Source organism: Bactrocera neohumeralis, unplaced genomic scaffold, assembly GCF_024586455.1.
Source record: "Bactrocera neohumeralis isolate Rockhampton unplaced genomic scaffold, APGP_CSIRO_Bneo_wtdbg2-racon-allhic-juicebox.fasta_v2 cluster09, whole genome shotgun sequence".
Taxonomy (NCBI): domain Eukaryota; kingdom Metazoa; phylum Arthropoda; class Insecta; order Diptera; family Tephritidae; genus Bactrocera; species Bactrocera neohumeralis.
This window is the reverse complement of record NW_026089622.1, coordinates 32,589,451-32,605,065: the sequence shown is the minus strand read 5'-3', so window position 1 is coordinate 32,605,065 and position 15,615 is coordinate 32,589,451.

Below are 15,615 nucleotides of genomic sequence, written 5' to 3'. Positions count from 1 at the left end.
GGAAAAATAAGAATTTATATTCTTGGACTACTATATAATAATTGTGGCATAACTTTTATATACCAATTAAAATAATAAATTTAAAATGATAAATGATATTTTGATTTATGCTTGTATAAGTTCATTAAATTTTAGACTTCCCAACCCAATTTGCATAATATTTCTATAAATAACCAATATTATACTAAATATTAAATGTTATTTTGAAAATGTACCTTATATTTATAATATAACACAACCGTCTTAGCTCGCTCTTCTAATTTTCATATTACCAAAATTAAAATGCCGTCGGCATATGTGGAAATGGGATATGTTGCCTCTTCGAAATTTTCATATAAATGAAAACTGCGCTGTTAAACTGCTGAAGAGACAGCTTCTAGCTTACGATATATGGCAAACTATGTAGTACTCTATATCTAGTAAGCAATGAGCAATGTGGAGTCTGCACAGGCAGAGATGCCCCGTTATTATAATAAAAGTATTTTTGAGAGTTGGTAACACTGTAAGGTTGGCACCATCAAACATGTCAACACATTAATTATATTTATATATTTTGAAATTTGAAATTGAAATTTAAATACACGATGTTATGAGCAAAGTTGATATTATGTTGTCGATTCAAAAGTCTTGTTTTAATTGTTCTTCAATTCGAATGGAACTGAGAGTACAAATACCGTCAAATGTTTGACAGCAAGTAAGTGGTCAACTTTTATATGGGAAAATGGAATTGTCGTTTTACTCTATCTTACTCGTAAGTTTTCCTTATTTGCTCACCGTTTAGACCTACCCTGGACTACGACAAACATTTGAAAACCAAAGTCAGCTCAATCGGCCCAGCCGTTCTCGAGTTTTAATCAGACTAACGAACAACAATTCATTTTTAATTATATAGAAGAATATATATGTATATAAAGAATGTACAAAATTGATTGACACTGTTCAAATTTAGGTCTTCCTCCTTTCAAGATCGAAATAAGAATGAGAATGTGAGTAATGAATAAGAATAGAAATATATGTATAACCGTAAATAAATTAAAAATGAGAGGTAATTTTAAAGTTATATCAGAGAACGTATAATATAGAGAAGGTTTAACTACGGACAAGCGTGTGAACTGTCAAGGGCCATGAATTTTCTATTAGTGGATTTCACCACTTTTGGCTCGGCAGGAGAAATTTTAACAGAAATGAGTGAACAGAGCTGAGAATTCAATGAAAATTATGCTCAGAAAAAAACATTGCCTTTACAGATGCATGTTGGTCTCTTGGCTTATATTATTATACGTTTACATGCTATCATATCAATTGATATGAATATAATTTTGCGAATTTTTGTGAATTCATGCAAAATTGATAACATTATTATTAAATTATGCTATTTCCATGGTAATATTTGTAGTTAATGTCCAAATAAAAGCTACTTTTTAAAAATTTCTTATCTTTGATAATATTATATAATTTCGTATGCATGTATGTATATATGCTATATATTTGAAATATTATCGTAATATCCTAAAAACATAATATATTATAAAAATAATATATGTAAATCACACCTCTTATCATTTAAAACTTTCATACGCACCTATCCTGCAGATATGTATGCAAGTACAAATCAATTTCAAATCAAGATATTATCATTTATCAGTAATATAAAAAGCGCGCGAGTTATGTGTACACTATCATCCCAACCAGACACAACACAACAAAATATTGTAAATTGGACAAAATAAAAGATTAAAGAAAAACAAGTAAACATTACAAAAAAATAAGATAGCAAGTAGAGATAAAGAACATAATGCAAATGCATACAAACATGTTTTGGTCCTTATGTTTGACTGTAATGATAACACAGACATTATCGGGTAAACCACACAATCATGTTTGCTTGCATTCAATAGAAAATAAGATTTTATTTAACAAATATTGTATTTCACAAAGAAATAGTTTAAGAAAATTGTAATCACTTTAGTAGTTATATAAGCAGAACATAATTTGAAAAGATTCAGAATAAAGTATAATGTCGCAGAAGTAACATCGTGGGCATTTTTATTCCTCCGCTCGAAGGACCAAAACTGGCGCAGTCGGTAAAAACAAACTGCAAAGTTGAGCGATACTAAAAACTGAAGTTTCTTAAGTTTCGTAAGTTTTAGCAACGGGAAGCAAATCCTAAGGTTAGCTCCCATTTTAAAGATCTTATATATATATATATAAATATATAAGTCGATCGGCACAGATAGCCAAGTTTAAGAAACTTAAGTTTCTACACAAGTTATCTCCGAGGATTACACTTAGTGAAGGCGAAGAATAGCTTCATTCCGCCCATCAACATTACCAGGAAAAGTGGGATTAAAGATTAGTGCCCCACACACAGAAGACGCAGAGAAAGCGAAGTGCACCATTCAAAGAAACAACAACAAGTTCAGTTGTATTAAAAGAGGATACATCAGCAATGAATCCAGGCGAGCAGCAACCACTTCAGATGACAGGATCGCAAATTTTGAAGGAAGCTTCAAGAATCATGGACTTTGACGGCAGAGATTTATCATCGTTCATCAGGGAAGTTGACTTGATCCTTCCTTTATTCAACTCCAACCCATCAATGTTGGAATTTGCAACACAGCGACACGTCAAAAAAAAAATTAAAGGAGAAGCAGCAAGTGTCATCCGGCCTTTGGGACCTACACCATCATGGCAGCAAATGAGACAAGAACTCATAAAGAATTTTGGAGTAAAGGAGTCGTACCACACCCTTTACAATCAGGCGATTGTACTACGAAACTATAACGTAAGTCAATATTTTAGATAAACTAAATTTAAAACATGAATTCGATAGGATAAAGCCTATAGAAATTTCTCCAATTTACAACGAAAGTTTAATTCTAAAAACATTTTTAAATGGGATACACCCCAACTTAAGCAGTGCAGTGATTAGTAGAAATATAAGCACCATTAAAGAGGCTTTTAGCGTTCTTCAAGAGACAGGTTTGCTAATACAATTTGATAAAAGACAAAACAATTATCAAAGAAAAAATTATAGAAATTTTTTAAATAGAAATTCTTTGGCTCACAATTTTGGAAATTTTAATAATAAACAGTACATGCAAAATTCCAATTATTTTCAATTTGGACAAAATCAGCAGAGACAAAACAAAAAAAGAGAGCAGAGAGAGAATTCTAACCAAAATGACAATTATCAACAATTTAACTTTGGAAAAAGTAGACAAAATAATTCCGAGCAATTTAGCTTTGGACAAAATAGGCAAAATAATTCTCAACAATTAAGAAGATATAATTCAGTCCAAAGGAGACAAAACCCCCCCAAACCGATGGAAATAGATCACGTTCCAGAACAAGCAAATTTTCAGTTGCCAGCCCAAAACAATCGTTTCCGATAATAGAAGTGACTATAAAAAATTCAAAATTTAATGTCTTATTGACACAGGGTCTGCAACATCGTTATTGAAATATAATGTGTTAAAAGATTATGAATGTAAATGTAAATAAAGAGTTAGTTACCCCAACCCCAAACGAATTCAATGAAAAAAGTTATATACATTGGAAGCTAACCAACATAAAAAATAATAACTTTGATGCTATAATAGGACAGAATATTTTAAAACCTATTAAAGCAATAATTAATTTAGAAAAGGAGTATGTAGAAATAAACGGCAACAAAATTAAATTTATAAACTCATGCCCTTACAATTACGGAGATATTAATATACTTACAGAATGTAAAGAGAATTTGCTAGATATTTTATTAGATAGGGACATGAATGAAGAAGAAAAACAAAAATTAGAATACATTCTAAAAGCAAATAGCGATTTATTTTTCCAAGAAGGTAAAAACCTTTCTCATACTCATGAAATTCAGCATGAAATTGTTACAAAAACAAGTAGACCAACTTATAATAAAATGTATAGATATCCCCAAATTCATGAAGAAGAAATTAGTAGACAGATGAACGAGATGTTGCGCCAAGGTATAATTAAAGAAAGTAATTCCCCGTACAACTCGCCTCTTTGGATTGTACCGAAAAAGCAAGACAATTCAATAAAGAAAAAATGGAGAACACATAGTTATTGACTACAGGAAGCTAAACGAAGTCACTATAGATGACAAATTTCCAATACCCCATATTGAAACAATACTCAGCAAACTTGGAAGAGCTCAGTATTTTACAACATTAGATCTTGCAAAAGGCTTTCATCAAGTATTAATAAAAGAAGAAGATAGACCAAAAACAGCTTTCTCTACACCCCAAGGACACTTTGAATTTATAAGAATGCCTTTCGGACTAAAGAATGCACCAGCAACTTTCCAACGTTTAATGAATTCAGTTCTTAGGGAATATATCAACAAGATATGTGTAGTTTATTAAGACGACATCTTAATTTTTAGTTCAAGTATTGAAGAACATACCCAAAATATCAACAAAATATTTTCAGCATTAAGAAAACATAAATTAAAGATTCAGGTAGATAAATGCAAATTTTTCGCGAAAGCAACTGAATTTCTAGGTGACACTTTAACAACAGAAGGGATACAACCAAATTTAAGCAAAATCGAAAACATACAAAAACTAAAGCTGCCTACTACATCAAAGCAAATTAAATCATTCCTAGGTTAACAGGTTATTATAGAAAGTTTGTAAGAGATTACGCTAAAGTAGCACATGGTTTAACAAAATATTTAAAAAAGGATATTAAAATAAAAACTCGCGATCCTCAGTACATATCATCCTTTGAAAAACCTAAAAATCTATTAGTAAGCCCACCAATATTGAAATATCCAGACTTTAACAAAAAATGTGGCATTTCAACTGATGCAAAAGATTTTGCAATTGGCGCAGTCTTAACCCAGGACAGTCATCCTATAAGCTATGCTAGTCGAACACTTAACAAACACGAAAGAAGTTATTCCACTACAGAAAAATAACTGCTAGCTATTGTCTGGGCAGTGACATATTATAGACCATACATTTACAGCAGAGCATTTGATCTCTTATTAATTATATAAATAAAGTAAAAAATAATATTATACGTAATCCAAAATTGTTTTATGGTTTCGTCAACTCCAAACGCAGGATTTCTAATTTTCCGTCCGCTATGAAATATAAGTCTAGTATGTCCAGGGACAATCACACCATTTCTAATATGTTCGCTGAATTCTTTAGGTCCAATTACTCTCCAAAATCTCCACAAAATGTTCCGCATCAGCACAAGTTATGTCCGATTTCTGTCATTAATGCACCTACCATTTCCGAAGCAGACGTCTTAAATCAGTTAAATATGTTAGAACAATCATACAATTATGGCCCAGATATGATTCCCTCATGCTTTCTTAAGAAATGTGCCAAATATGTATATATGTATAGTATACATTGTACCCCTAACAAAACTATTTAACTCATCTCTTATGCAAGGCTTATTTCCATCCATATGGAAAAAGTCATTTATAATTCCTTTGCATAAGAGTGGATTTAGGTCAGTGGTCGGCATGAGAGGATCTGTCACTGTGTTGGTGAGCACGAAAAAAAAGTAGCCCAGTGAGAAATTGGAATTAAAATTAAGCATCTAATCTAAATAATTAATAGTATGATGAAAATTAACAAAATGTCTTTTAAGGATATATTCCCTATTATCTTTAAAAAACTTGGAACATAAAAGGCATTGCATGGCACCAAAGGCATTTAGAATTGTAAAATATTTCTCGCAGGGCATATTTGATTTTGCGGTATAGTTCTGCGTGATGTTAATTCGTTGCTGGCTCGACAACGACTGAACGATAGAGCGTAAGCGTACGTGTGAAGTTAGTTTGCACAATTGTGCTAAGAAATGCCGACCACTGATTTAGGTCATCTATTGAAAACTATAGGGGAATAGCAAAGTTGTCTGCAATACCTAAACTTTTTGAAGCAATTATAACAGACGACATAACCTTCCGGATCTCTCCACTAATTTCTTGTTCTCAGCACGGTTTTCGTAAAGGAAAATCTACCATAACTAATTTGCTTGAATTTGTATCACATGTATCAACGGGCTTTAGGGAGAATAAGAATACTGATGTTATATATACAGATTTTAGTAAAGCTTTTGATAAAGTAAACCATTCAATTCTTTTGAATAAACTTGATCTTCTTGGTTTTCAACCAATATTTCTAAAATGAGTTGCTTCTTATCTTAGTAATAGAATTCAACAAGTCATATTTAAAGATACTTTTTCTGACATAATCAATGTTCCTTCAGGCGTTCCGCAAGGTAGCCATCTTGGCTCATTTCTGTTCTTGTTATTTATTAACGACATATCATCTGTTGTTAAGTTTTCAAAAGTTTTATTATATGCTGACGATGTAAAACTTTTTAAAACATATACTTCAAACAGTGAAAGATGTCAGTTGCAAACAGACTTAAACAACCTAGTTTCTTGGTGTGATAGAAATGACACACCATGAACCTTATAAAATGTAAAACGATGTGCTTTTCACGTAGAGTTGTAGACCCTACCTCATACGCAATACAAAACTTTAGGTTGGAGCAAGTATGCAGTTTTGTTGATCTGGGAGTAACTATGGACCCCAAACTCAATTTTAATCTTCAGGTATCTTCCACGGTTTTTAAAGCTAAAGGCGCTCTTAGTTTTGTTAAACGTTGGTCTAAAGAATTTAGAGATCCGCTTACCACAAAAATTCTTTTTACATCTCTGGTGAGGCCTATATTGGAGTATGCTTCTGTGGTTTGAAACCCTAGTTACCAAGTCCCCTCGGATAAGTTAGAGTGCGTTCAAAAACAATTTTTACTTTTTGCCTTAAATCATTTGCATTGGGATTCCAGTTTTAATCTTCCCCCTTGCATTAACGGTTTAAAACTTATAAATCTCCCGACACTCCCTAGTCGTAGGGAGATGCTTGGTATAATATTTCTTGTAAAACTCATGAATGGGTCAGTCTGTAGCCCATCTCTCTTATCTGATATTAATTTTAACGTTCCCGCTCGCCCTACCAGGCAGTTTAGACCCTTAATTTTAAAATTTTCTAGAACAAATTTTGAGTTAAACGAACCATTCCGCCGTATATGTCATGATATCAATTTTCATTCCAGCACATTTGATCTAACAGACTCACTCTTTACCATTAAACAAATTATTTTATCTACTCTTGAATAACTTCGTAACCATTAGATCCAAATGTATATATGTATATATCTTTAAATGGTTATCACGCACAATCGAAATAAAAGTACCGGGTACAATTGAGTTTATAATGACAATGTATGTAATTTATTATAAAAATCTTTTCTTTTGTATAATTTTATTTTGAAGTTAAATCTCCAATGTTAATTTTAACAGATAAGTTAAATGTTTTAAAATTTAATGTTACTAGATTGTGGGCGGTCACAGTGGTAATTGCAGCGCGCGAGATTGGTGTCCAAAAAACGTGGGTATATAAAACGGATGGTGATGCTCGAACTGTGTGTGACTAAATGTGTTGTATGTAGGTGCTGGCGAAAGGTGTCGACGCGGCGCAGTGTCAACGAATGTGTCTGCTATCCTGTTGTCCCTCCTTTTTGTTTAGTGGGTGTACTGATGAGGTGAGTTCTGTTGTAGTTTCATCAGCAGCTGTGGTGAATTGAGCTCTGTTATTAGGATGCGCCACTTTTACCGAGTAGAGGGGGTGGATGCTTAACTCATTTAAACATCCTGGGCGCCCTAGGCGAATATTTTGCTTAGTTTTGTATGTAGTCAAGAAACATGTGATTCGGCTTACTGTTGGTGGAGTAACCGAGGCCGCAGAATATTAGCTGTAAGAAGCGATTTTGGTTTTAATAGCCAATTGCATTTTGTGTAAATATTGGTGCTTGAGGTACTAATTGATTTTGCGCGCTTTGACGACTTACTCGTATTGTATTATACCAAAAAAGTTGTTTGCTTTTAATAATTTTATTAGCGGTTATTTACAACTTCCTATTTTATCGGTTTGGTATACCGGTATAACCTTTTTGTATGATCGGCAATTGTTTGCATTTAATTTACTGTTGGCTTATGAAGGATAGTAGTCCACGCCTGGCTCAGATATGGCCAGAATGGGTACTCCTTAGCCCTGGAGTTTGGACTATGAAATTAGAGGGAAGTCTCTCTTGCGAGAGAGTGGCCGTGAATGGAGAACGGCTTCGAAATTAATTTGATGCTTTGTATAGCTGATTCGACTAAATGTTGCGTCAGTAATCATAAGTGGCGAATGCCACCCTGGGGGGTCGAAAAATGACAGATATTTGAGTTTTTATTATTGTCAGATTGAATTCTGACTTTGGTCTTTCTACCTTTATGTGGGGTATTAGAAAATTGTGGCTCTATTGGTTGTTGTACGACATACCGGCCATTATTTGATCGAGTAGTTGTGGCTTTAGAAAAGCCTTCACAATACCGATCTTCTTTAGTTTTGTTTAATATTTGGGGAAGTTTCCCTATCTCTTTAAATTTCCTTAATTGTGAATTAAGATATGGATTTTGTTGTTTCTCAACTTGAGTTGTCATGGTGATAATTGGCTCTGCAATTAGTCCACTTTGTGTTTCGCTGTGCAGCGTTTTAGCTTTTTGTGCCTTTGAGCAACATGGTGTCTCTTGGCAATTTTTAAAATTTTGGATTTCGGGATTTGCTTTTGCTAAACCCATGGTTCCTTTTGTGTAAGCGCTTCTTTGGCGTAAGTTAGGATATATGCTCTAATGAAGCATTGTATGATGTTTTTTATGACAATATAAGCAATTCAATTTGCTTTTGCAAGTTTTCAGATTGTGTGTATGGGACAAGCAGTTTGTGCAGAGTCTTTTTGATCTGACAAAGTTGTTCCTTTCGTTAATGTTTAATTTTTTAAACTTATATTTTTATATATATTTTTTCTTCTAACCTTTCCGCAATTTCATATTGGGTGGTGAGAAAATCTTTCATTTGTTGCCACGTTGGGCACTTTTTTCGTGATGAGAGCGATTGCTCCCATAGAAGTAACGACTTTTCTGGTAATGCGGCGGTGCAAATGTTTACCAGAATTGGGTCCCAGCTGTCTGTGGGAATATTTAGTGTCGATAGAATCGACAAACAATTTGAAACAGTGGATTCTAGTTTGATGAATTCTACACTTGTTCCTTTCTTAATTTTTGGTAAGTTCATTAGTGTCGTTACTTGCTTATCGACCAGCATTAGTTCGTTTTCGTACCTTGATCTCAAAGCTTCCCAAGCCATATGGCAATTGTCGTCATTTAATGCGAACTGTTTTACGATGACACCTGCTTGACCTTTTGTTTTGTATCTGAGGTGATACAATTTTCGCGCTTGTGACAATTTGGGATGGTTTATGTACACAGCTGTAAACATGTCCCGGAAGGACGGCCACTGTTCATAACCACCATGAAATATATCTGTGTCGCATACTGGCACTTTAAGGTGAATGCCCGAACTTGCCTCTTGGGCTTGTCTTTGTGGCAGCTCTACTCTCGGTTGTGGAGTAGGTGCAATTGCTCTTAATAGCTTTAATTGATCGGAGATCATTGCTTTCGTTTCTTCATACTGGTCTAAGCAGTTTTCGTATATTGCGTAAGTCGAGGATTTGAAATTGTGTGTATCTGAATCGTCAGAATCTAGAATGGCGTCATAAGCCGCTTCGAGGCGAGTCCAAAAATTTTTAAGGTTTTGGCTTTTTATTTCTAACAACGATTCAGAGTTCTCATGAATCGGTGAAGAGGTAAATCTAGTGCAGTATCGTAATATACTGTCACTTTGTGAAATAAATTTTACAACCTGTTTTGAGCGTGTAGCTCCAGGTGTGTTTTGATTTTTGTCGTCATTAACCATTTTTGTACCTTTTTTATTTTTATTTTTTATTTTTTTTTTAAATAATATATGTCGGTATATAGGCACACCCTAATACTTGGCTTGTATGTACTTGTTTTTGTAGGTACTTATGTTTTGTGCAACTGAGAGTTCGTTGAAGAGATGAATGCGCTATTTACATAAGTATGGACAAATTGTTTGTGGGTTTATGAGTATGTATTTCTTAAGCAATTGAGAGCTCGTTAGAGAGATCAATTTGCTTTTTGTACGCAATCCTTCTTGTTTTTGTTTGTCAAAGAACAAGAGGTATTGCGGGCCAATGTGGGCTTTGAAAATGCAATATGCATGTGTATATGACCAAATTTGTATCGAATTAATTACTTAAGTTCAACCGATTTTTTTTGGTTTGATAGATTTAATATAATGTATTTGTATTCACTTTACCGCCTTTTAATGATTGGTGAATATCTTGTTTATATGTTTAAAACTTATGTGAACTTTCAATAATTTAATAGTACTCAGTGTAGGGTAAAATTGTAGGCAGATTCTATGCCGTATAATTAAATGTACAAATATATGTATGTATGTTCGCTCTGAGAGAAGAGCGCAAAGCTAAGTGGGTAAAGTGCAGGTTTGTTCCAGAATGCACTTTGTATGTTATTTGTTTATTCGTTATGTTTATTATGTACTTTGTTTTTGTTGATATAACATACTTGTATATTAAAAATATGTATAGAGGTAAAAGGCAATTTCATATATGTATGTATGTATGTTTGTATGACTGTTTTTGTTTTTTGATTGCTTTTTATGTTATACATTTAATTTTTGCCTTTGCTTACTAATTTTAAGCAATCCTGCTTATTACTTGATTAAGTATAAGAGGTATTGCCGGATACTAGTGCAAGTTAATTATTGAATATTTATTTTCATGGATTATTTATTGTGTTTGGAATACACGAACGTAAGCATACTTATATAGGCAATCAATTTAATACTTATTATGAGCAATTATGTGTATACACATATGTATATACTGTAATATCAGTCATACATATTAGCATAATTGTATATTAAATTAAGGTGAACATAATACGCTCACTTGGTACTCCGTATATGCATGTACATATGTTGCCTTAATGACTTCTTCTTGGTTTGTTTCCCGTCCTGTGCTCCCTCCTGGCTGGCTACCTCCTTGTACTGTTGTTTTTTTGTATGTATATTGGTTTTAATGTTCGCGCCCGTTTGTTTCGTTTTTGTTTGTTTTATTGGTGCTTTAGTTTTTCGCGCCCGATTGTGTGGATTTTTGTTTGTTTATTAATTATGTTTTGGTTTTAGCTTTCGCGCGTTTGTGTTTTTTTGTTTGCTGGAACTGTTTTAGTGTGTATGTACGAATGTATGTAATATTTTGAATGTACTGCACTGCACTTTCTTTTGTTTCTTGTTTTTTTTTGTTTCTAATAAATAATAATGTTGGTTTTTTTTATTTGTTCTGCTTGTTCACTGCACTATTTTGTTTTTGTACTGCACACTTTTATTTGGTTGTTTTTTTTTTTTTTTTTTTTTTTTTTGTTCGCCACTGGACTTTACCTCACTGCACTGTTTTTCGTTTTGTTTTATTTTTGTGGTTTCTTTTCTTTTTTAAAATTTTGTCACCACAATTTTAAAGAATTTGTTTCTTGGACGAATCCAATAGTGCCATTCAGTATGGCTCGAAGGACCAAGAATAACTTCGTAACCATTAGATCCAAATGTATATATGTATGTATGTATATCTTTAAATGGTTATCACGCACAATCGAAATAAAAGTACCGGGTACAATTGAGTTTATAATGACAATGTATGTAATTTATTATAAAAATCTTTTCTTTTGTATAATTTTATTTTGAAGTTAAATCTCCAATGTTAATTTTAACAGATAAGTTAAATGTTTTAAAATTTAATGTTACTAGATTGTGGGGGTCACAGTGGTAATTGCAGCGCGCGAGATTGGTGTCCAAAAAACGAGGGTATATAAAACGGATGGTGATGCTCGAACTGTGTGTGAGGAAATGTGTTGTATGTAGGTGCTGGCGAAAGGTGTCGACGCGGCGCAGTGTCAACGAATGTGTCTGCTATCCCGTTGTCCCTCCTTTTTGTTTAGTGGGTGTACTGATGAGGTGAGTTCTGTTGTAGCGTCATCAGCAGCTGTGGTGAATTGAGCTCTGTTATTAGGATGCGCCACTTTTACCGAGTAGAGGGGGTGGATGCTTAACTCATTTAAACAACTCTTAACAAGTAACATTTAAAAATTATAAACTTTAATCTAATTCTTAATTTCGGCTGTTGAAATTTTTGTTTCTGTAGCTGAGCAGCTTAAGATCGCAACGCTTAAAACTCTCTTGCCTTTTGTGACTCGGCTAATTCCGCTCGTTCGCGGATTGCGCCCCTCGCGTCGGTTGGGCGGGAGGAGGGTAATCGTTGGGTGTGCGATTGTTTTCGGTAAAACGACAATGTTTCATTATTTTATTCACAAATTTAAGTTTAATCTTCTTTTATTTTGGGCCATAACATATAAAATCTCTTCCTCCGTCACGTCTATATCTCTATGGATATTCAAGAGAGCCATTCCGTTCAGGCGTGCTTCTGCAGTTTTATTTCTTAAATGTGCGAAGTGAGGAAAACGAGCGTTCACTTGAAGCGACAGATATAGGGATTGTTGCTCCAATCTTTAAAAAACGATGCACTAAAAAAGTTTTGGATCTCTTTGTTTGATTTAACCAGTTCCTGAAAATATATTCAAAATTTTAGTTAGAAAATATAATCTGAAGAAAAGATTTTTAACCTTTTCCACATTCTAAATTCAGCAAATGAAAAACAAATAATAAGTAAAGTTGTGTATCTAATTCAGACCAGTTCCAGGGATCTTGCGATAGTGCCGTGAGCGGCCGTGAGTTGAGAACGGCTTCAATTTTAGCTAATAATGTCATGAATTCTTCATAATTAAATTTATAGTTGCCGGCTAGCTTCTTGAAATGAGATTTGAAGCTCTTTACAACTTGTATTTTTCCCGCACTCACCTTTTAGCTCACCACAAATTTCCCGTAACTCAAGAAATAAAACAATGGATTGGTTTGTGCACGCTTGTTCGAATAGGGTTTTATTAATTTAAAATTCACCTCTGTTTAATTATAATTTTGGGGACGGTATATACCCCGATAAGGTTTTAATAAATAATTTAAAATTCACGAAGTTACTGATGATAGGATTTCGGGGACGGTATCTGCCCAATAGGGTTTGATGATGAAAAAACCGGAAACTTCCCGAAAAATTGAAAAGGGTATGTAACTGATGATCTCGGCGGAGTGGGAGATGCGCGAAAATGTAACGATTGTTGCTGATGTCGCTAACCAACTGAACTGCATCTCCTCGTCGGTTCCCTTTTTCGCTTTGGTAAGGGGGCGGTGTCATGGTTGTTGGTTGGCGTACTTGTGTGTGGGTGTCAATATGTGTTGCTCTCGTGAGTAATGTGGATGGTAAATGGTGATGTAATGAGTGTGGTGAAGGATGCGTGTCAGTGTTGATATGTGGAGTTGATGTGGTGTGCTTATGTGATGTGTGTGTGGATGCTCGGGGGAGGATGCTCATTTATACATCCTGGCCCCCCTAGGCGAGTATTTAGCCTAGTAGCCTCTGAAGTTGTTGCAGTGTTGCAATAAAGTTGCTGAGGCCTGTTGTACGGCGGGCTTGCGGTCTAGGGTGACGCCTGCGGTTCGGGGTTGCATGACGATGACGCCAAAATCGGGAGTCCTCCAATGGTAATGCCGGCCTTCGCGGTTGCGGTCGCGGGAGCCGACGGCTGGCATTACGATTGCGAGGGGCATGATGACGCCCGACGTCGGGTTCGGCGGTGCGGTGCAGCATCGTGTGATGGTGCCGCATTTATACCTGGCACTGGTACCCGGTCGGGCATTCGCGCGTGAGATAGGTAGGCGCCAGGCAATTCAGGCAATGGCCGTGTGCCTATGCGATCTGCTGGCGTTGCAAGGGTGTCAACCCCTTGAAGATGCCACAGTGTGGCAACCGATGTCGTCGGCGGCACAGCACGCATTGACGCTGTGGCTGCTCCGGAGCTATTGCTTGCGGGTCACTGCGCGGAGCCGATGGAGTTTCTCGGGGAGGCGCGGCGACGATGGTTTATCGCGGAGCTGCTACTGGGGTAGCTCTAGGGCGCGGAACCGTGACGGCGGAAGGCACCGTGGGCGTAGGCACAATTGGCATCTCGGCGTCCATATTGATCTGTTAAGAAAATAGTATTGTAAATTATCATATATATTTGTGTATAATCATATGGCCTGGGTTCCACGTAAGATGGAATGAGTGAGTCGTCATATGGATCGACCTTGCTTTGGTTTTGTCTTTTGTTAGTGTTTATTACCAGTTGATGATTTTGCTATTATTTATTCTGTCTCATTGTTTATTTATTACGATTACGTTATTTTCGGTTTACTTTTCGGTTTTATTCGCGGTTAGCAAAAAGCATAGCTTAACGAGCGGCCCGGTTAGCGTTCCCGTTTGTGAAAGGAGATCGACTACGCGAATATGACCGTCGGAGCCGTAGTAGAGCTTCTCTATGCGGCCAAGCCGCCATTCGGTAGGGGGGAGACAATCGTCATTGATTAAGACACAATCTCCAAGCTTAGGCGCGTTTTCTGTGATTTTCCATCGGTACCCTCTGTGGAGGTCCTTTAAATAATCATCTTTCCATCGGAGATTTGAAGCTTGGGGGGATAAACTGCCAATTGATACCTTGGGGAGTATATTTTTGTACAATGTCCGGTGAGACTTTTTTCATAAAATCCACAAATTGTTTTTCTGTGGCTCTTTGAACTCCGATAAATGTTTTACCATTATCGCTCATGATTTTTGATGGAGAGCCTCGTCGTTCGACGAAACGAGCAAAAGCCGCAAGAAAAGCTTCCGTCGTCAGATTCGAACATAGCTCAAGGTGTACTGCTTTTGTCGTGAAACAGACAAAAACAGCCACATAGCCTTTAATGAGGGTAGGAGACCTTAGCATGGATGCCTTTACCTGGAAAGGCCCAGCAAAATCAACAACTGTTGTGGTGAAAGGCAGAGCGAAATTGCAGCGTTCAGGTGGAAGTGCTGCCATAATCTGCGATCGCATTCTCTGCTTATGAAAATGCACTTCTTTATTTGGGGCTTCAGTCGGGGTATGTACAGCTTTTAGCGGACCATATGTTGCATGAGGCTATGTTCGGCGTGGAGCATTAGTATGTGGATATATCTAATAAATAAAGTGGCGAACGGACACCTCTCTGTTATGATTATAGGGTGACGTTCATTGTACGTTAGGCTTGAATTAGCAAGCCGACCATTCGCACAAAGTAAACCCTTCGTATCTAGAAATGGGTTCAGAACAAAGAGTGAGCTCTTCTTATCAATCGGCTTCGACTCTCTGAGTAATAATATGTCGCGACTGAAATAGCGCGTTTGGGTTGATGCGATAAGAGCGATCTTTGCTTTTTGTAAGTCTTGGTGCGTCAATGTACCGCTTTGGGGGCAAGTTGCTCCCTTTACCTTAAGTTTGAGTCGCTCTGCGAATTTGAGAATATAGGCGACTACTCTGAGTGCTCGGGGGAACGATGAAAATCGTTCAAGGATGTCATTATCATCCAATATTGTGTGGTAGGTGTCGATTTTTCGACTTTCGGGGGCAATATGTTGCGCATTGGCGATTGTGGCCAAGAATCGGGAGATTCTGTTAACCATCGGGGGCCATTCCGCCAGAGG